This window comes from Anthonomus grandis, chromosome 2, assembly GCF_022605725.1.
Source record: "Anthonomus grandis grandis chromosome 2, icAntGran1.3, whole genome shotgun sequence".
Taxonomy (NCBI): Eukaryota; Metazoa; Arthropoda; class Insecta; order Coleoptera; family Curculionidae; genus Anthonomus; species Anthonomus grandis.
Genome location: NC_065547.1, coordinates 29,762,140 through 29,785,183, shown reverse-complemented (window position 1 = coordinate 29,785,183; position 23,044 = coordinate 29,762,140). Strand labels below are relative to the sequence as shown.

Genomic DNA, 23,044 nt, shown 5'->3' with positions numbered 1-23,044 from the left:
ACACATCTCGTGAGAGTGTATGTACAGTAGGGGGCGGGCCGAAGAATTTTTTTTTTGAAAATGTATTTATAGTGTTAAAAAGTGGAAGGACATGAAAAAATATTTACCTGTTTTTTTTAAATTTAATTTCCTCTTATTTTTCACCGCGCCCCCCGGTCCTTAAAAGGGTCAAAATTTCAAGGTCATATTTTTTTTTTGTATAGTAGTTAAAATTTAGGTATTGACGTATAAAGTATCCACAAAAAAAATTAAAGCGAAAAAATTATTTTTCACCACGCCCCATCCCTTAAGTATATAAAAGCAGCTCTTCGCTTGAGAATTTGATAAAGAAAATTTCTAGAAAAGTTTTATTACAGGTGGCTTTATTTGGTAAAGTATACCATATTTCATCAATTTCTCAACCCAGAACTCACCACGAGGAGGTGGCTGCTTAATCGAGTTCCAAACCCAACCCCCCTTTCTATACACCACCGTGCCCTTTGGTTCTTTAATAATCTAGAAAAGATGCAATTTACTTAGTTAACTTTAATTTTCTTTGATTTGTAATACTCTTCCTTATTTTCATATGATGGAAGATCACTTCTACCTTCAAATTTTACTCAAATGTAGCCATCTCTTTTGTCATGGCCACAAACTTTCCCTGATGCTTCAGTGATAATTTTAAGACATCTCTCCACAGCTTGAGTGTGACATGGAAATTTATTTAACATAATGACCGATTTTTGCTGTATTGCTTCCGTCAAATCCTCATTTGAAATGTCCATTAATAAAGGAGGTTCAGTCACAATGCATCTGTTCCAGTCTATAAGATCGGTGTAGTCTTTGGAATTCCAGTTGAGAGCAGGTATTTTAAAAACTCTTAGATTTTCTTGACCTTTAGCATTTCTTGACTTTAAAATTCGACGAAGCCCCAGTTCTCGTATATGACTCCGCGAGTCAGTAATCATTCCTAACAGAATGTTCTCGGGATGGGCAAAGTAAGCGTTAGTGCTTATGACATTATCAATTATTTTCTTATGTTTTCGGAAAATTCTCGAGACAAAATTATAGATTGCCATAAATGTTGCGCTCCATACTGGCACAATGGTTTCGTTTTGATATGAAACCACATTAGTGCATAAACCTTCATAATAAACCTTGATAAAACGACCAAGATGTCAGAAGGTTTACTGGTTGGTATATATAAACGTAATACCCTGTTAGCCATTGTTAACCATCAAGCATGATTTAATTTTCCTGGATTTTTTTTGCTTAGAGTATCCCAACAAGTTCCAGTTTTAATGGCACAACATATCTGATATAAGTACTGCTGATCAGTACTTAGATCTTCTTTATTTATTTCAGGTAAATCAGTTTCAATTGAATGAAATTTTTGAACAGGTCGTGGCTCGCAAGTTGTCAAAAGTGATCCAATGGGTCCTGAAAGTGAATGTGGCCCTGTAGTTTTTCCATCCAAAGCTTGCAACAAATATCGAAGAGGTTACTCGTTGGCGTGAAGCAAATATATCAGCCATTGGACGGGTTTTCCAATCTGATTTTCCATTAATCTAATCACACCACCTTTCCAGCCCGTGGTAACATTTGTACCATAACAACCGATTGCCCTAATGGAGTTTAAACTTATTGATTTGGCCTTTAAACAAAAAATCATACTTTTTACAATATTGGCAGATGTTCCAGATCCTTTAATTGTTAAATAGTCAAGATACTTGCTTTTTGGTTCTTCTATAAGAGCTGTGTTCTTCTTGTCTGATAACACGGCGTCCTTCACTTAAAACCATAGTCTGATCTTTTCTTCCATCAAAATAAATTCCTTGTATCTTTATTTCGATATCACAATTTGGTTTTTGATGGATTTTTGGTTTTGTTATTTTATTGGTGTTTTAAATATATTATTTATGAACTATTTACAGTTATACGAAATCCAAAATAATGTTTTTATTTTAAGGTCATTGGGGCGCGGTCAAATTTAATTTTAAAATTTTGAAAAAAATACAACATTATTTTTAAACCATTCCACAACTTTTTTTCACTATACCAAATAAAATTTCGAAAAAAAAATTTTTTCAGCCTTTTTCGGTCCGCCCCCTAATGTACAGGGTGGCCAGATAAGAATGCAAGGTGCTATATTATTGGAAACTATTCGTCGTAGAGACTTGCGGTAAAAAATTTTATAACTAAAGTGGCCAAAAGAATACCGTGGAAAATATTTTTAGATTTGCAAGATGGTCGCCAGGGGGCGTAACCGCCATCTTAAACTTTTTCAGTGATTTTTCACTGAAATCTACCCAGTAAATGGTACGAAAAAATATATGCTTTTTAAAGCTTAGCTCTACTCGAGTAACTTTTGCTTAACACTTTGCGACGTATCTATTAAAATAAAGTGATGGCAGGTAATTCAATGTTTTTTTTAAATAAACAGTTGTAACTCCTAAACGACTGAACGGATTTTAACAAACTTGGTCTCGTTAGAAAAAACATTTATTGCTGTCAACATCATAGCTGTCAAAAGCAGAAATTGAAGCTGCTATAATGTCCACGCATAAGCGGCTCCAACAATGCATTAAGTTTGATGGAAGATAGTTCGAGCATTTAAGGAGGCATTAGTTTTACTTCAAAATCGGTAATTTTTGTTATTATGCCAATACGCGTTTTTTTTTTAACTTTTTGAACAAAGAATATTTAAAAATTATTAAATTAAGAAATTTTATTATTGAACCTTGAAAAAAGACAAATAAATAACAATAAATATCGGTGTAATAGCGTCTTATTAAAATTATATCATAACTAAATATTTTTTCTTCGATATTTCAGGCTACGAATAAGATATCGAGATACGGTTTCACTGGCCTATTTAGCTATCGTTTCACTACATTTTTATGTAAAAAAAGTCATATTATTGCATTTAATTTTTTAGAGAATTTTGCAATTTTCTGTTATTAAATCAAAAAACGCGCTCTAGCGGTATTACTAAGAAATAGACATATCACAGATAAAGCGGATTTGATGGAGCTATAAATGTTTTTTCCAACGAGACCAAGTTCAGTCGTTTAGGAGTTACAGCTGTTTATTTAAAAAAAACATTGAATTACCGCCCACCACTTTATTTTAATAGATACGTCACAAAGTGTTAAATAAAAATTACTCTAGTAAAGCTGAGCTTTAAAAAGCATATATTTTTTCGTAACATTTACTAGGTAGATTTCAAAAAAAAATCACTTAAAAAGTTTAAGATGGCGGTTACGCCCCCTGGCGAATATCTTAAAAATCTGAAAATATTTTCCATGGTATTCTTTTGGCCACTTTAGTCATAACATTTTTTACCAAGTCTATATGACAAATAGTTTCCAAAATACAGCACTTTGCATTCTTATCTGGCCACCCTGTACAGTGTCCCAAATTCGAGGGTGACCATTGGGATTTTGGAAACCGTAAGAGTTACGGGGTCGGTTAAATGGAGACAAAGTTGCGCAATTTGAAGCTTAATAAAATGATGTTTAAAAAATTTGAAAATTCTGGATACTTCCGAAGATATCCAAAAAAACCGAAATTTGTCAAAATCGTTTTTACCTTCTACCGACTTTATTTAATGAGATATCGGAAAAGTAAAAACAGTTTTCCATTGCCAATTTTTATATTCTACAACATGACGCAAAAAAAATTAAACGTTTCTTTTTTTTTCGATCATCATCAACTTTATTTTTTCTTATGGGCGCCATATAGGATTTTCTTATTTTAAAGAGTAAATTGCCTTTAAAATGAGGTATTGCACTTGCATATCCGATTACTCCTTCTAGTACTTCCCATAAGAACTTAATGGGATTATATCAATGGGATTTGTTAACAAGTTTATCTGGGAATATATCATCAACTCTGTTTTATATATGAACCAAAGTTAAGAAATACCCTGTATTCAATTGATACTTTCAAAACCAATAATGCGTTACAGGTATTATCTAAAAAAATATATTTTTTTTATTTAAATGGTAAGTAGGAAACTATGGAAGTTTGGAAAAACCAAGAAAAAAGTATGGCCGACGAATAACCGCTGTTCTTTTTATTTAAGGTGAATAATGCACCTCGAGGGTCAATAAGACAATTTGAGAACGAAATGCAATGTCCAAAATGAAAATATGACGGATAAACGTAATTTTTTAAGCTCCTAGTTGCGCAACTTTGCCTTCATTTAACCGATCCCGTAACTCTTGACCATATCAATATTGATTTAACCATGATAATATTTTGATCATAACGTCTATAAAATGTATTACTGCTTTATACTCTTATTCCAAAAAATTCCTTCCATAAAAAAATTTGTTAAGTAAAATTTCGCAAAAATGTGCTCCTGGCATTTGCAACCAAACCACACCATTTTAAGAAAACAAATAAATTAAATTTAAACGTCCGGCCGTAAAATGTTTTACTTGCCATGAAAACTTCCGTCGGGGTCATTTTCGCGAAAACTTTCTGTTCCGCATCATGTAAAACTACCTAATTTCCTCTACGAATAAGGGAATCGAATATTGCCCACGTAGATCCGCGTGCCCCCAAACTAACTGAATTTCATGGTTCAATAAACAAATTAAAACCCAATTTGCATGCAAACCGAATGATGTAGTAACTTCCACAAGTGAATAATCAAATTGCTATGTTGATTATTTGAAGTTATTTTTTAATTAATGCATAGCAGAGAGCACCTACATAAATATCATTTAATCAATTTTTTTAAGTTTAGTACGGCCCTGGTAATTGACTAAAGGGTACCATCTATCCTCAACTTTTTTCACCACCATATTTCATAGTAAGGTGCGAAAATGCCTCATTACGCATCTGCTCTCGAGCATACAGTCAATACACGTTATTTGAACGTTGTTGAACCTGAAAAAATATCAATTCTATTGGAAATTGCATTCGGATTCCTCATAACTCTCACCATGTTTTGTCCATTTGCAGCTGTGTTCATAACACTTTTTTACCCTTAAGTTTCTAGGATTAATATAGATCTTGAAGAAAGCCATAATCAAATCACTGTTATTGTTGATATATCTTGCAATTTAGGATTTTTAACAATAAGTAAATACAAATTTACATTTTACAATAATAAATTCAATAATTATAATAATTCACTCGAACGAATCCTCATCGGAATAATATTCAAGCGCTTGTTTACAGGTATTCAGCTGTACAGGTCCGGATCTAAAGCTTTTAATGTCGATTGCTTCATGAAAAGGTTTATTTCTGTTTAAAAGTGTTTACCTTTTATTTAGGATTTATACAGGTTATATTTATAAATGCTATTGCTCTCTTTGGTTGTAATTTTTTCGCATATACAGTATTGTGCAAAAAGATAGTAACATTGAACTTTTCTGTTATATATCTTTTAGTATCTATTTTATAAGTAAGGTTTATATATTATTTTCAAGAATAGTTAGAGCCTGTTTATATTTTCATATTATCATATTTTTTGTATCATAATAAATAAAACACAAAATTGTTTTATGCAAATTTATTATTCGAAAATATAGCAACAAAAAATAGTTTTGATATATAATCCAACTAAATTAAAATCAATTCAATATTTCGTGTAGTATTCCTTCTCCTTTATAACATCTGCACATCGTCTTGGCATGGACTCAATTAATTTCATAATATAGTCATTGTTCACTTCTTTCCAAGCCTTTTCCACTATTTCAAAGAGAATATTTGTATTAGAGCATGTTAGGTGCCTGATTTTGGTGTCAATATAATGCCATAAATTCTCTATAGGGTTTAGGTCTGGCGATTCATCCATCCATATATGGCACTAAATGTATTTGCAGAATGTCTTTGTACATGAAACGATCCATTTTGCCCACTATTCTTACTATGGGTCCCATGCCACGAGCCGACAAACATCCCCATACAAGAATATTTCTCCCTCCATGTTTAACTGTGGGGAAAATGTACTTTTTGTTTAATCTTTGTTCACTGGGGCATCTGACGTACATCACTCCATCAGTCCTGAATAAATTATATTTAGATTCATCACTAAATACGACTTTCTTCCAATCAGCTACAGACCAGTGGACATGAGATTGGGCAAAGTGAAAACGAGCCTTGACGTTCTTCTTTGAGAGTAACGGTTTTTTGGCGGGGCGATAAGCAGATAAGTTGGCATCAATCTTCTCCTTACGGTACTGGAACTAAGGTTTACTTCTCCTCCCTCTTTTAATTTTGCCAAAATTTGGGAAGAAGACAAAAAAGGATTTTCTTCGGAAATTCGTAGCAGCTGCCTATCCATCCTCAAATTTGTTTTTCTGGGTCTACCAGGAATGGGCGCTGGTGCAGTTCCAGTAAGGCGAAATTTTTTGCAAACTCTGGATACGATTGACCTGTGAAGCCGTAAGCTTCTTGCAATGTCACTCTGCCTTACACCATTTTTGTAATGCTCCACAATCATTTTTCTTACATTTTAGCGCGTAACTCGCTTCAAACCAATTTATTTCCAACCCGTGTGAGTTATACCTACCATCCAACCACAAGAAAATTACTAAGTCCAGACAAGCAAATTTTGTTTTAAAAGATTCAGAGATTTGGTGGCCGCCAGCTTTTAGACAGTGGAGAAGGTAGTGGGAGAAATTTTAATAAGAGCGCCACTTGATTTAAATATTTTACACCAAACCCTGATATATTATGATGGTAATATAAGCCCCCCTTAATCAAGAAAATGATGACCTATATTTATGCTTGTACCTAGATCCTAAAAGCTGAAAATAATTTGGGAAAAACTCAAATAACAATCCATAGTTCCACCAGATTGTTATAATCATCCAAGAATTTACATAGTCACTTCCATTTGTATTAAAAAAATTAAATTCCACTGAGATATTTAAATTTAGATAATTATTTAAAATGTAATACTGTAGTAATTTTAAATAAATAAAAAAAATTGATAAAAGAATTAAGAGTTACTTGAGGTATGCTTAAGGCGAGGAATTAGTAAAAAAAAACAAATCCGCATTGAACTACTGTTCAAGGGGCAAATCCAAAACGTGATCACCTGTTGTTTATAAGAAGTATATGTTTGGAGCCTAATTCACAATACCTCACTGGCCCTAAAATACCTTTTACAAACTCTAGTCAAGTCACATTAATCTAAATAAAACTTTTAAATAGTAAGGTTCGAATTTGAAAGTCTATTAATGGTATGTTGGTGCAATAAAACCTGTTAACCAACAACCAACATTATGGCTAAATATGTTATTTGTAGCAAACATCCGATCCCTTACAAGGTGATCCAGGCTCAATGTCAAAATCAATTATGTTGATGCTCGACTCAAATGAAAACCCTCAGGTTAATATTAATAGACTTAGCAAGAACCCCTTAACGTTTTTGTTTTACATAAAAGAAAATAAACCCATAAAATTCAAATTAATAAATCAATCCCCAACCCTAAATCAAACCGTTCAATAAGAGAAAAATAAAATAAAATGTGCAAAAACTTGCGTGTCCTCTAATCTCTTGTGTATTTTGGCTAAGGTAGCTTAACTCGACAGCTCTGGAACCAGTCAGCTACAACCAAGGTAACGACCACATGGGCAAGTCGATTTCAGGCAAGTTCCAATCCAAAATCGCAGAGCCACAGTACATGCTCAGTCCAGGCTATGTTGAGGCTCAATTAATCCGGTTTCCAACAGTGTTGGGATGACCAGAAGAAACCAGAGAATAGGAAGAGACCAGAGAATAGGGGAGAGAATGAGAAAAAGGAGAGGCCTCTAAAATAGAGGACAAAAAAATCAGTAAAATAAACACACAATCAATTCTATGGCAATTACCAACATGTTGCTACATACCTAAGGTGGTGAGCGAGGCCTAGAGTCTCGTTTTGTGGTTAGAAAATTTCAAAATCCCATAAATGGTGTGGGAGCAGCCGACCAAATCCAAAAATATCAGGTCAATCCGAAATCCTCTCGGCTATAACTTCCCACTAGACATTCATCAAATTAAACCCCAAAACTTGGGAGGAATATTTTTCCATTCAACCGAATTACCGGCAAGATGAACTTAAATTTTCCTTTTTTTTTTTAAACCACAAAATGTAGACTGTTCTTTCTGATAACGGGATGGCTACAGACTGGACAAGGAACTGACAACTCACCAGACAGTGACAGGTGACACTTGTCACTCTCTCTCTTCGACACCATCTGACCCTGCCTCTTGGTGCAAACTACGCGGAGCCTCACTCTATCAAAATAGAAATTCCGCAATACCACAGCAAAATGATACTGCTCGGATACTAAAACATGGAAAACTAACAAAATTTTCCCAACAGGGCTACGAAATTCCAATTTTTCTCTTACGTCGCTCTGCCTGATTTATGACGCTCCGTCATCCGCCAAATGGAAACCAAACTTTAATGGGAAACAGCAACGCTGCCAAACCTTCACAACAGTCAATAGTCATTACTGTCAATCGGCTAGTAGGGTTAGAAACCAGATGTCAAGGAACGTTTATTTACTAAAACTTAACTTGAAGAATTGAAGGGAAATATAGCAAGCAAAACTGGGGATACCTTGCCCAATATGATTCCGCTATAGAAGAAAGTATTTGTAAGTTTTCCTACACTAACGGATCACCATCTAAAATATCTTATTTACTCCACTCATAGCGCAATCTGTGGCACAACAGCACCCTCTAGAAGTCCCTCCATACCCCAGACATATACCGGCCTCATAGAAACTCTTGACAAACAAATCAAAGGTCAGAAAGTTCCCAACACCAGATACATGAATAGGGACTCAGGAAACATAATACGACTAACACCACAGAGGTGTGCTAACAGGCTAGGGTAGGTAAATACATTCCTAAAAATAATCAAACCCCAAAAGCCTTAAAAAAAATAAATTGCATTGCTATCAAACCCCAAATTCCATTTATAAAACTGTAAATCACACAACCCTTCCAAACCGATACCAAAACCCATAAACTTCTGCCCGAATTTATATAAAATCCCATGTTACATGCTTAGGGCAAAATCTGCATGTAACAACATCACCAGAGACGGTTTTTGAGCGACCCATTTTAAGTTAATTCTGAGATTCAAAAATAACAACTTTACAGCAGGTAAATTGATATTTAACTGATAAAATAAATGCGAAACAAGAATGTTGCTATATTTATGCACATTGTCTAAATAAACAAACATGAAGTTCCTTACTCTGCATTGGCATTCTTATGATACCCGGTATATTTATAAATAATACAGAGGCGTGTACTTAAAAGTAAAGAAATAATATGGAATAAATAAAGGAGCAAATAATATTTTTGAAAACATCGCTTGTTGCTATATTTATGCACAATACTGTACATAATTTTTTAATTTTCTCATATACCTTTTATACAGGGTGATTCATTAAGAATGGGAATCTCTGAACTAGAGATACTACACACCAAAATATGGCGATTGAGCTTATTATGTCTTATACAAATGTTGCAGATTTACGAGATACAGGGTATTTGATAATTTTGTGATTTTAAGCAGTATATTTAGAATTATACCCAAATCGAAGACAACCCAATCACAAACTGTTCAGACGTATTTATACCCGCCTAGGCAAAACAGGGTGTTTTCGTCCTAAAACCTTAAATAATGCTCTAACAAATATCAACGTCGATGATGAAGAAGAGGTTTTAGCTCGTATTTCGGAAAATCCAGATCTCAATACTTGTCGGTTAAGTGCGGCAACAGGAATAAGCCAATCGTCTATCCAGAGAATTTTAAAGAAAGAGAATCTTCGTCCATATCACTATACTGCTGTCCAAAATTTGCTACCTAAAGATTTACCAGTTCGCCTACAATTTATGCTAGATAAACAATCCGAAAATCAGGAATTTCTGAATGACCTTCTTTTCACCGATGAGGCGACGTTTATTAGACGAGGTGTTTTTATTTAGAAAAACAATCATTTGTGGGACTCCGAAAATTCACATGCTCTAAAGGAACGACATTTTCAGTATGAATTCAAGGTAAATATTTGGTGTGGTGTAATATCTGGTTTTTTTATTGGTCCTTTTGAACGTCCTAATCTGAACGGGCCCCTCTATTTAAACTTCCTTGAACAACAGTTAAACCCACTACTAGAAAATGTAACACTAGCCATAAAGCGGAACATGTGGTTTATGCAAGACTGCCACATTTTTCTCTGCCAGTAGGGCGATACCTGGATGAATTGTTTTGCCCATTTTCATGAATTTGTTTGCTCACCTAGAAGTCCATACTTAGACATAAACCCTTTATACTTCTCAACATGGTCAAACATGAAGGACATGGTTTACAAAGATTCAATTAATTCCATCGAAGAATTACGACAGAAAATTCAAGAAGATGCTAATATTATCAAAAATAATCGACAAATGTTATTTAATATTCAAAGATCTTTAAGGAGACGCCTTACAAAGTGTATTGAAGCGGAAGGCGGGCATTTTGAGCATTTACTTTGAAGTTTTCTTTTAATATTGTTATTTGTTGTCTTTACTGTTGTTATCCAGCAGATAAGTAATTTAAAAGAATAAATTCCTATTAAGCCAATGTAATAACGGTGGCTTAGGATTTTTTACACTGAATGTTTAAAAAGCAAATAGCTTAAAAACTGATAGAGACACATGAAATAAACAAGAGTACCGTTTTTATTCATTTTATTCAAAATTGAACTGCTTTTTAGATTTTCTAGTCGTTTTAGCCATAACTGATTAGGCAAAAAAGATATGTTGTAATTTACCTAAGTAACAGGGTGTAACTAACGCCCTGTCTAAATAATGATAAATTCACCACAAAATTCATAATTTTCATGTCAAAACACATAAAGTGGCCAATTTTCAAGACGATATTGCTTAAAATCACAAAATTATTAAGAAATATCAAATTAAAATTGCAACTTTAAATACCCTGTATCTCGTAAGCCTGCAACTTTTGTATAAGACATGTTAAGCTCAATCGACATATTTTGGTGTGTAGTATCACCATTTCAGAGATTGCCCATTCTTAATGAATCACCCTGTATACAGGGTGTTTCACTAACCGTGGATGGCGGCTATATCTTAGGAATGGTCAATCTGACATTATTGAATTTTTTTTTTACAATATAAAAGTGGCCAAGAGAAAATGCTGAAAATTATTTTAAGTTCGAAATTTTGCCACTAGTTAATTAAAGTCAATAATCCAATTGTATTTTTTTCCGGAAAATGTCAGCTTAAGGCAGCTTTTCTTAGCATAATTAGAAGCCTTGAAATATTTTCCATTATTTTGGTCCAAGACTCATTGGCGTACCGACCTTCATAAAGTAGGGGGCGGTAGTGACAGTGTAATTGTTTAAATGGCTATAACTTTTCAAAGGCTTATCCGATTTTAAATAGTAATGAAACAAACTCTAAGTCACCGGTCTCAAATTTATTAAATTAAAGTCAGAGGATTACACGTGTTTTGCCCATACTAGGCATGATCAGATCCAGTTGTATATTCACTAATAAAAAGAACGAAAAAAAAGCAGAGACCAACACTACATGCACAACATACATACCCTTGTATGGTAGAAATTAAGTTCAAATTGGTAAAAACGGACGGAGACTAGTTACTACATAAACTTAATTTCTACCCTTGACTTGTATCATGTAGTGTTGGTCTCTGCTGCTTTTTCGTTCTTTTTATGAGTGAATACACAAGTGGATCTGATGATGTCTAGTATGTGCGAAACACGTGTAATCCTCTGACTTTAATTTAATAAATTTGAGACCTGTGACTTAGAGATTGGTTCATTACCGTTTAATGTAAGCCGGTCTCTTTGAGAAAAGATGGATTATTTCTTGGAATTTATTCGATTTTGCTCAATTTGGGCTGGGTTAAAGGAGAAATGTAGGGGCTTTTAAATACTGCATCCAGTAATAGGCAAAAGTTTTTAGTAAATGTGATAAGAGACGTCATTTGATTTAAAAACTGTTACTTGATTTTTCTACAAAAATGTATAGGCCACAGTATAATTTTGATAGCAGAATCTAGCAGTAAATTAAATTTATTAAAAAAAACTGAAAATATTTTTTACTTTTTGAGCTATTATCGAAATAAGAATTTTTGACGCTTAATACGAGTATGTCACTTGGCACTAATAATTATTATTAAATTTCTTTTCTTTATTCGGCACCTTCCTTCGCTGGAATCACTGCTACCTTAGAGGTACTGCTTGGTTTCTTTCTCTACTTTGGCCACATAGAGTATTATGACATTAAACTAAAATCAGCAGAGCTGCTTATTCAAATTTGCAGCTACAGTATTTTATTGCAAATTTGGAAAATATGGTAACGCGGCATGTTGTTGCTTTAATTAGTAATTTCATAACCTACTCCACTTCAGAAAAATATTTTTTTGTTGAAAAAATCTAATTTTTTTATAAAGAAAACATTAAATTGACATTGTTAAACAATAAGTCAATCATTGCTGTAGTTAGAAAAAAATAGCAATAAACGAGTACTCATTCGACGTACTTTATCGAAGTTGCAAAAAAAAAGAAAATGAGAAAGCCATTTTCATTTTTTTCTAAATAATTTAAAGGTGTGTGAGTATTTTTTTCAGCTATTTTTTTCAATTAAAATGATGCCATATTTAAATTTTTTATAGTACACATTTCAGAAAAATGCAAAGTATAATTTTTATTAAACAATACAACTTTATATATAATAAACGAATTATTGCTCTAATTGAAAATCTAAGGAAGTGTCAATCACAAAATATCAGTGAGGTATATTGAAGAACTATCTAATTTACCTACTCAAACTCTAGCCTTTAAAATCAAACTTATAAATTACAATTTTCCTATAAATGTTACATTAGACTCTCAGAGGGCATCCTGTATATAAATCTCTTTAAGGCCCTATCCAAAGAAAACCCTTGGAAAAGACAAACGACATAAGGTCACTTATTCAATTTAGTCCGACGCCCATATCCCCATTCTGTTTTATTCCAAAGGTAATCTCGTATGCCCTTAATTTAATGTAGCTAGCCCGTTACGTATAATATGTAAGGGATTAGGTTTGGTTTAGATTAAATCCTCTTTTCACCCAATAATAACATTAATGGAAATTTTCGATGTTAAGCTCGAGTTGTAAAACAATAAGTGCGAACTTCCCTAAAAGAAAACAAGCAGTTTAAATTTAAATTAGTTTGTTCAGCCGTTGACCTAAAAATGTTAAACGATAAACGCTGATTTCGACTGTATCCGATATAGAATTATTATTGTCATTTTTATGAGTTATGGTCGTAAATTTTATGGAGAAGGGGTTGTAAAACAGTTGAGTGTTAAGACGTTTATCATAACTATTAAAACGAGTTATGTGCGGGGGCATTTTTGATGTTTTATCGATTGAGTGTTAAGATGATTTATGACAATATTTATCTTCAGCCTAAAAAGTTATTTATCTGTAGACACAAACTAACTATTAAATGTGTTATAAAGAAAAAGCCTCTTGATGTTTAGTGCTTACTCACATAAAGCGCTTTCCGTACAATTAAAAAAATATATATAAATAGAACATCACACTGACTAAAAAACACCCACATACATTAAATAAATACATATATTACTCATAAAATTGTAGAATCTATAAATATCTATTATAACTGGCTAAATATGGAAAGCCGTAGAAGACTACATCCTTAAAACTTTGTGCATAAGCTTCTCAATACCATTAGCACCTCGAATACTCTTAAAAATAAATTTCTGCCAAGGACAAGCAAGCATGGACAAAATATCAGAAACAAAAACAAATTCTCCATCCCATTACATAAAACATCTATGTATAAAAGATCCTTTTCATATAATGCAATCACCTTATAATATAATTCCATACCTGGTAATTTTAAAATATTTAACATTAATAAATTTAAATACAAAATGCGTTTGTTTTTATTTAATCAACAAACTCACCATGAATAAGAAAGGATTTCTTTTTCTTATTAAAGACAAAAAGACACTTAAAATGAGCATGTTGAGGTAATACTTAATGAAAAAAATGCGGGAAAATAACCAAGGAAAGCATATCTTACTTGTGTAATTAACCAACCTTATAATATATTTGAAGAATTTATAAACAGATATTGAGATTGTAGGCCGAACTGGACTATATATATGTAAGAAAACTCGATAATTAAATTAAAAATTATATTAATAATAAAACTGCGACGTTACGAACAACAAAAATACATGCTTTCCTAAAGAAAGGCAAGGAGCGAGTCCCTTCTAAATTGGTTTCGTCCCAAAAAGTAAACATCATGATCATACTAAAAAATGTAAAAACACTAACGTAACCATAACTTAAATTCTAAAGAAAAATAACTCTTAGGTCACTAGTAATAAACTATAGCTATTAATTAACAAATAACTTATAATAAGTTATTGCCCCGCCGACATAAGTATCCCAAAGCATGACCTAGCGTCGCGTCGTCATCACGTCGGTACTTCTTACACGGCCAACCTGACACTTCAATTCGCTCTCAAATTGACATATGCCAAAGAGACAACAACTTCGGCAGCAATCTGTAACAACAGAAAACCAAAAGCAGAATTTTGCCAAATCGTCATTTTAAATGTCGGTGAAATGAGCGCGTAGTGTAAACATTTGACCAATATCAATTTGATTAAAAAAAAAATTGTTTTTGGCTCAACAAAAATCTTTAAATGTAACTTTCAACAAACCCTCGTTTAACGCTGCTTGTACAGCATTAAACAATATCGTAGAAAAATACTCTGTAAAGCTCGTGGCTTTCAACAACCTATTATTCGTTTCCAAAGTATTATAGTCGAAGTGTAACATCGTAGATTTTTAGCAAATATGGCTTTCAATAAACTAACTATGTCTGCAAAGCGTTGACTCTTAAGTCAAAGCATAAAATCGCATAATCGTTAGCAAACATGGCTTTCAACAAACTATGTTTGCAAAGCGTTAACTATAAGTCGAAGAATAAAATTGCAGAACTTTTAGCAAACATGGCTTTTAACAAACTATGTTTGCAAAGCGTTAACTAGAAGTCGAAGTATAACATCGCAGAATTTTAAACAACTATGGCTTTCAACAAACTATGTTTGCAAAGCGTTAACTAGAAGTCGAAGCATAACATCGCAGAATTTTAAACAACTATGGCTTTCAACAAACTATGTTTGCAAAGCATTAAATAGAAGTCGAAGCATAACATCGCAGAATTTTAAACAACTATGGCTTTCAACAAACTATGTTTGCAAAGCGTTAACTAGAAGTCGAAGCATAACATCGCAGAATTTTAAACAACTATGGCTTTCAACAAACTATGTTTGCAAAGCGTTTCCGCAGTTTTTTTTTCTTTTTTTTTTCATTCGTTGAAACTGTAAAAAAAATAAACAAAAATATTTTGAAATAAATATTTACAGTCGCTCTCACTTCTACATTCCAATAAACAATTTTATACCTGAAAATATAAATTTTATATCTCGGAGAATTCACCAGGCCAAATTCTAATCATGTCTTTGGCAACAGTGCATTTTCTGTTCGTAGTTAGATTCTTTAATTCGAACCTTTCGTTTGGCAATACTTTTATAACGTCAAACGGGCCTTCATACTTATTAACTAGCTTAGCTAAGTGGCTGTTTCCCGATGGGTGAAATACTAAATCGCCAATATTAATAATTTTATTAGATCGTCTCGTTTTATCAAACAAAATTTTTGCGTCGTCGGCTTGTTTCCTAATACGTGAGTACGCCAGTTGCCGATCATTTTCTAAACTTTTAGGTACGTCGAGATTTGGGATAGATTCGATCAATGTTTTAATGTCTGGTATATTACCGCTTACGCCGGCCAATAAATAAACTGGAGAAAATCCGGTGGTCTTTTGTTCTGTAGTATTAAGTGTTATTTGTAATTTTAAAATAGAGTTCGGCCATTCTGACTTATTGTCGCTGACCTCTGTTCTTAATAAATTTAAAACAGTTTTCACATATCTCTCAACTCAATGAGGAGCGCTTTTTGCAATCAGGTGTTGTTGTACCTAATTCTTTTAACATCTAGCAAATTTGTTTGTTGCCTCTATCGCAAATAAAAGTTTTAGTAATTCCAGATAAGCTTAGATACAATTTAATAGATTTGCATGTCTCAGGACCCGAAAGCGATTTAAGAGGAATTAAAAACAAAAATTTTGTAAACGAATCAATTAAAAGCAACAGATGTTTATATCCATCGACAGACATGGGAAAAGGGCCTACACAATCAGCATGAACTACTTGAAAAGGGATCGGTTTTTTGTCAATTGGGTGCAGTAATCCTTGTTTGGGACCACTATGATCTTTGTTTACAATGCATTTTAAGCAATGAGAGCAATACTTTTTTACAAATTTAGCCATTTTAGGAAACCAGAAATAATGGTTTATTTTTGCAAATGTTTTATCAGGGCCCACATGACATTGTTCGTCGTGAAATAATTTCAGCAAACCTAACCTGCTACCTTTTGGCACAAAAGCACAATAAATAGGCGGATTTTGTCCAGGATTTATTTTCCGGCAAAGAATATTATTTTGACAAAAATAATCTTTTGTAAGTTTGCCTTCCTTAAGTTGCTTTTGAATATTTAACGTTTCGGAATCGTGTTTCTGAGCTTTTCTTAGCCAGTTATATGTCGAAATTGTATTTACTACGTTTTGTTCCGAATCTCTAACCACAGGGTTCCTACTTAAATAATCGGCATGCTGTAAATATTTGCTCTTTCGGTAGTCGATATCAAAGGTATATGATTGTAAATAGAGCCACCATCTGGCAACCCTCGGGATAAGTTCTTTTTTATTTTGTGATAATTTAAGAGACTTACAATCTGTAATTAATTTAAATTGTATGCCAAGAAGATATACCGAAAATGTTTAATAGCATAAAAAGCTGTCAAGGTCTCCAACTCATATGAGTGGTATTTAGACTACTCATTAGAAGTTCTCCGAGAAAACTAAGCCACCACCCTTAACTGATTATCTTTATCACAGATTTAACTAGCTACGCTCGTAGCGTAGCTAGTTAAATCTGTGTCTTTATGCTGTTGAAAAGTATAGCCCCAAAACCGACCGCACTAGCATCTGTGTGAAGTTCTGTCGGTAAATTATTATCAAAAAAAAGTAGTAAAGGTCGTTGACTTAAAAAGGCACAAATATAAGCTTTCGCAATTTGTTGATCGGTTCCCCACACAAATTTTTTATTATTTTTTTGTAAGTTTAGTTATGCACGCAGTACGCGATGACAGCTCCGGTATAAATTTGCGGAAATAGTTCACAAGGCCCATAAATTGACGAACTTGTTTCAGGTTTTGAGGATCTGAAGTATTTAACAGAGCTTCTACTTTATTTTTTCCCGGTCTTACCCCTTTTTCAGATATTTCCTGCCCTAAATATTCGATTTTTGTTTAAAAAAAATGACATTTTTTTATATTAAGAGAAAACCCAGCTGACGATAATTAAGCTAGAACTCGATTTAATTTTTCCAAGCCTTCAGATAAAGTTTTTGATGGAATTAAAACATCATCAATATAAATTAGGGCGTCCTTGTCTTTTGCGTCACCTAGAGCTTTACATATGGCGCGTGGAAATACTGCCGTGCATTACGCAACCCGAATGGCATTCGCACAAACTCATAATGCCCATCCGGAGTAACAAAGGCGGTCTTTTCTATTGAATCTGAAGCAACGGGTATCTGATGGAAACCCGATGCCATGCCTAAAATTGTAAAAAATGTGTTACCTTGCAAATTATCTATTTGATCTTGTATAAGTGGTAAAGGGTAGCGTTCATTAATAGTTATTTTATTTATTGCCCTATAGCCACAGCACATACGCGTAGTTCCATCTTTTTTATGCACTAGAACAATTGGACTAGCATAGGGAGAGCGACTTTCCCTTATAATATTATTTTTTAGTAAGTCTTTAACTATTAATTTAACTTTTTCGCGTTCACATAAAGGCAATCTGTAAGGATGAAAATGTATTGGTTTGTCATTAGTAAGGCGAATAGATAATTCTGCGGTGGTTATGGGTGTAACTGAGTTGCCAAAAGTAATTTGATTATATTTCAAAAGTAAAGTTAACAAGTGTTGTAAATTTTCTCCCGTAAGAGGCGTATTTATTGTTTTCGAAGAAAGAACAATGTTATTAATTGATTTCCGACAATACGATACATTTTCGCTAAGTACAATTTTACTACCTCTAAAGTCAGTCTGAATCTCAATCCCTTTATGTTCGAAAAGATCTCTACCTAATATTGCATCCGGGATCATTGTAGAATCATTGACTACATAAAAACAAATATTAAAAGCCGTGCCATTATTTTCGATTCGTAAAATTGTTTTGCTAATGGCAAAAATTATATTATTTCCTATCCCTTTTAAAGTTTCTAAAGCAGGTTCAAGGTGACATTGCAATTTTTTGACGACATTTTCAGATATTAAACTACAATCAGCTCCCGTGTCTATCAAACAGTTAACTGAAACATTTTGTATCATAAATTTTGTACAAAACTTCTGGTCCAAAGACACACAGAAATAATTAATTTGCGAAGTAGAAGGTTGCTCACGCGATTTTTTAAAACAATCAACGGTATAATGGCCATATTTTTTTACAGTAAGCACATATGATGCTAGACTTATCGAGAGAATATTTATTTTCAACGTTCCCGTAACTTCCCTTGTTTCTTTTGAGACAATTTCGGCTCAAATGACCCGGTTTATTACACGCGTAACAAAGTTGTTGATTGATATTTGATTTGTTATTATCGTTAAATGGATAACTTCTTTTTAATTTATTTTTTTCGGAGTTATGAATCACTGGAGCCGACCCATGCATGGTATAATTACTTAACAAATTTAATAAATCACTGATCGAATCTATGTTACTATTAAATGCCGCTGTTTTAACATAAATATTATTGATATCTCCAATTATGATTTCCAAAATTTGACTCGTGGATAAGTTAAAATTCAACGAATTAATAAGAAAAAATTTTTTTCTGGCATACTCACAATAGGAACTCGCCTTTCTGCTAATGTACAATGCGACTTTGCATAATTTTTGGCTCAGATTGCGCTTTGCTGGATATAAGCTTGATAATTCGGTTCGAAATTCTTCCCAGGTCTTTTGAACTGGCTTCCATCCAGAAAACCATTCCTTCGCCTCTCCAACCAAACCGCTTCCACTTCGAATCATCAGCTCGTAGCTAGACTATGAAAACGTTTCGCCAAATTTCTCCATCTCGTCACACCACTTGGAGGCACCGTCATCATCTTGTGCAGGATCAAATACTGGGACACTCACTTCCGACGATATAGCAGGTTTCGGCGCGTCATTTCGTAACGATTTCAGAGAGTCCGCTAAGATTTTCACAAATTCTTTCATTTTAAGCAAACTTTTTTTTTTTTTTAATTTCGAAAACACGAAAACAACACAAAAAAATGTTTTTAATGTTTATTGCCAGGCATAAAGCACGAAGAAGAGAAAAAAAAGTAAAACGCGGCAGTGGTACTTTTAGTTGTCCTATCCCACTTCTGATGTAAGAAAACTCGATAATTAAATTAAAAATTATAATTAATAAAATATTAATAAAATATTAATAAAATATTAATAAAATATTAATAAAATAATTATAAAAATAAATAATAAAACTGCGACGTTACGAACAACAAAAATACATGCTTTCCTAAAGAAAGGCAAGGAGCGAGTCCCTTCTAAATTGGTTTCGTCCCAAAAAGTAAACATTATGATCATACTAAAAAATGTAAAAACACTAACGTAACCATAACTTAAATTCTAAAGAAAAATAACTCTTAGGTCACTAGTAATAAACTATAGCTATTAATTAACAAATAACTTATAATAATATATATTTATTATATTTGTCCGTAAATTTGCTCAGATGGAAGAAGAAATAAACTATCTTAAAAATAAGATTGTTACTTTGGAGAATAGTAAATCCCAGGACATTCCCAATTCAGTTTGTTATGAGGTCCAACAGCGTTTGGAAAGAGCAAATAATCTTATGATTTACAATGTTCCAGAATCTACATCGACTAATTTGAACGATCGTATATTACACGACAAAAATCTGGTTCAAGAGGTATTCCAGAAGCTAGGTCTGCAGCAAGAAGTTGCAACCATAAGTCGTGTACTTAGGGTAGGTAAAGTTTCTAATCGCACTAGACCGGTTAAACTGATATGCACTGCTACTACTGTTAAGACGGCCCTTAAATGTAAGGGTAAGCTTCGTGGGATGCCTTACAAACTGTCTAATGACCAGACTAAGATGGAACAGGATGCATATAAGGAATCTAAGAAGTCTTTATTAGATAGAAAATCTGCTGGTGAGGAAAACCTGATTATTCAGTATCGTAGAGGTGTTCCAGTGGTTGTAGAGTCCAAACAAAAAAACTTGCTTCAACCCCATTAACTGTGTTTTACCAAAATGTTGGAGGTCTTCGTACGAAGATTCAACCATTACTCAGTAGTATTATGTCCTGTTCTTATGATATAATTATATTGGTGGAGAGCAATTTGAATGACAGTATTGTAGATGCTGAACTGACGTGCAAGGGTTTCAGGGTCTTCAGATGTGACAGAAGCTGTCGAACTAGCAGTAAGTTGAGTGGAGGTGGTATTCTGATATTTGTCAGTGATAGTATACAATCACAGTGCATTTCTATTCAAGAGAACCGTATTGAGCAAATTCTGATTCTATGCCAGTGTAATGGGACTAAGTTCATTATTGGTGGTGTTTATATACCTCCACAATCACCTCGGGATACTTATATCTGCCATTGTCAAACCATGGAGTGTGTTACTACTCAATATGCCAACCTAAATGTATATCTGTTTGGAGATTACAACCTACCAAGGGCTGCATGGGGCAATGATGAGCATGGTCTCCTGGTTCAATGCCCAAGAGGTGACCCAGCTTTAGATGTTGCACAAAGATTTGGTTATTTAAAATTTTATCAATGTAACTTGATTCCTAATGATAGAAATGTATTTTTAGATTTGGTTTTTTCTAATGTTAAGGATTTAAATGTTCTTAAAGCTTCTGACCCTCTTTTCGAAGCTAATTTTCATCATATTGGATATGAGTGTCATTTGGATATTTCAACAGCAAATAACTCAATTTCTTCAAATCTAGCTTATGAAGAATTTTTTTATGATTTCCGAAGCGGTAACTACAATGAGCTTAATATCTTTCTCTCCTCAATTAATTGGAACGAGTGTTTATCTCATAGTGATCTTAACTTATCAATCAGCGTTTTTTATGAATATCTCTCTATGGGGATTGCATATTTTATTCCTTTAAAGAAATATAGAACTTCCTCATTTCCTAAGTGGTTCTCCCCTGAACTTAGAAAGTTAACTAGGAACAAAAGGAGTGCTCATTCATTATATATGAGAGATAATACAGACGAAAAGTATATAAAATTTTCTCGCCTTAGGTCTGAATGCAAACGTATGTCTGATTTGTGCTTCCGACAATATATTGAAGGGATAGATTCTGGCTTACAGAATGACCCTAAATCATTTTGGAAGTATATCAATGATAAGAGGTCCAATTATACCCTTCCCAATACGCTCTTTTATGGTGACAAGCAAGCGTCCAGTGGTTTGGATATTGCAAACATGTTTAAAGAATTTTTCCAAACTGTTTATTCTCCTGGTATTGATAATAATCAGCTGCAAAATGCTCCCGCTAATGGTTTAAATTTAAACATTACTAAGATCTTAACATATGATATATTTGAAGGTATTAGCTCTCTCCCTAACAAGATTACTGCAGGCCCAGATGGGATTCCGAATTTTCTCTTGAGGAAGTGTGTATGTACTCTTGCCATTCCTTTATCTTTGTTATTTAATGCTTCCTTACAAACATCCACATTTCCAATTGCCTGGAGGGAAAGTTTTATTGTGCCGTTGTTTAAAGCTGGCCGTCGGGATGTCATAGATAATTATAGAAGTATTTGCATTCAATCTTCAATACCTAAACTTTTTGATAGCCTCATAGCTAATCAACTTTCTTGGTTATGCAAAGGCTTAATATCAGATTCACAGCATGGGTTTTGCAAGAATAAGTCTACTGCCACTAACTTGATCTGTTACCAATCTGATCTTATGAGTAAATTAGAGGATCATAAACAAATTGATTCTATATACACCGATTTTAGTAAGGCGTTTGATCGTATTGATCATCAAATTCTTCTGTCAAAACTGATCTCCGTAGGGTTTCATGTTGATTTTGTGAGTTGGATTAAGAATTCTTTAACTGGCCGTATTCAAAGGGTCAGGGTAGGTGGACATTTTTCTGATCCTATCAGCGTAACATCAGGTCTCCCTCAGGGAGGGCATACATCACCCTTATTATTTAATTTATTTATTAATGATATAGTTAACTGTTTCCTGTATAGTCAGTGTTTGATGTTTGCAGACGACTTAAAATTTTGGAGGGTGGTTGGTAGTATTGTGGATCAAGATTTACTACAAGCAGATATGGATCGCCTAAATAATTGGTGTGAACAAAACAATCTTCATTTAAATGCTAGGAAATGTTGTGTTATTAGTTTCACTCGCAGGATCAACCGGTTTCAATCCAACTACTTCATTAATAATGAGCCACTGAATTATGTTGCATCTATTAGGGATTTAGGAGTTATTTTTGATGAGAAACTCACATTTATTGATCATATTAATTCAATTTCTATAAAAGCATCAAAATTGCTAGGGTTTGTTATGAGAAACTGTTCATATTTCTCAGTCTCTTCAACAAGAAGGGTTTATTGCTCCCTAGTAAGAACCATATTGGAGTACTGCTCTGTAGTTTGGTCTCCATACCACCAGATTCATATCGATGCTTTAGAAAGAGTTCAACATAAATTCCTGAGATATTGTGCTCATAGAACTTTAACTGTCATTGAGAACCATGACTATTCTTATATTGAAAGACAATTATCTATTCCGACACTGTCGCAACGCCGTAATATTTCTGGTGCTAGTTT

General features: G+C 33.4%; 1 protein-coding gene across 3 annotated transcripts in view; it reads left to right on the top strand.

Moving 5' to 3' along the window:
* Positions 1-23,044, top strand: part of LOC126733592 (G-protein coupled receptor dmsr-1-like) — a 265,160-nt gene that overhangs the window by 77,896 nt on the left and 164,220 nt on the right. Inside the window, exons 1-2 of one of the 3 annotated variants that reach the window (XM_050436942.1) lie at positions 8,467-8,589; positions 8,649-8,828. The exons of the other annotated variants lie outside the window; for them this stretch is intronic. The gene's annotated coding sequence lies outside the window, so the exon portion shown is untranslated. Of the gene's footprint in view, positions 1-8,466; positions 8,590-8,648; positions 8,829-23,044 lie in introns of those variants that run through there. 3 annotated transcript variants of the gene reach the window in all.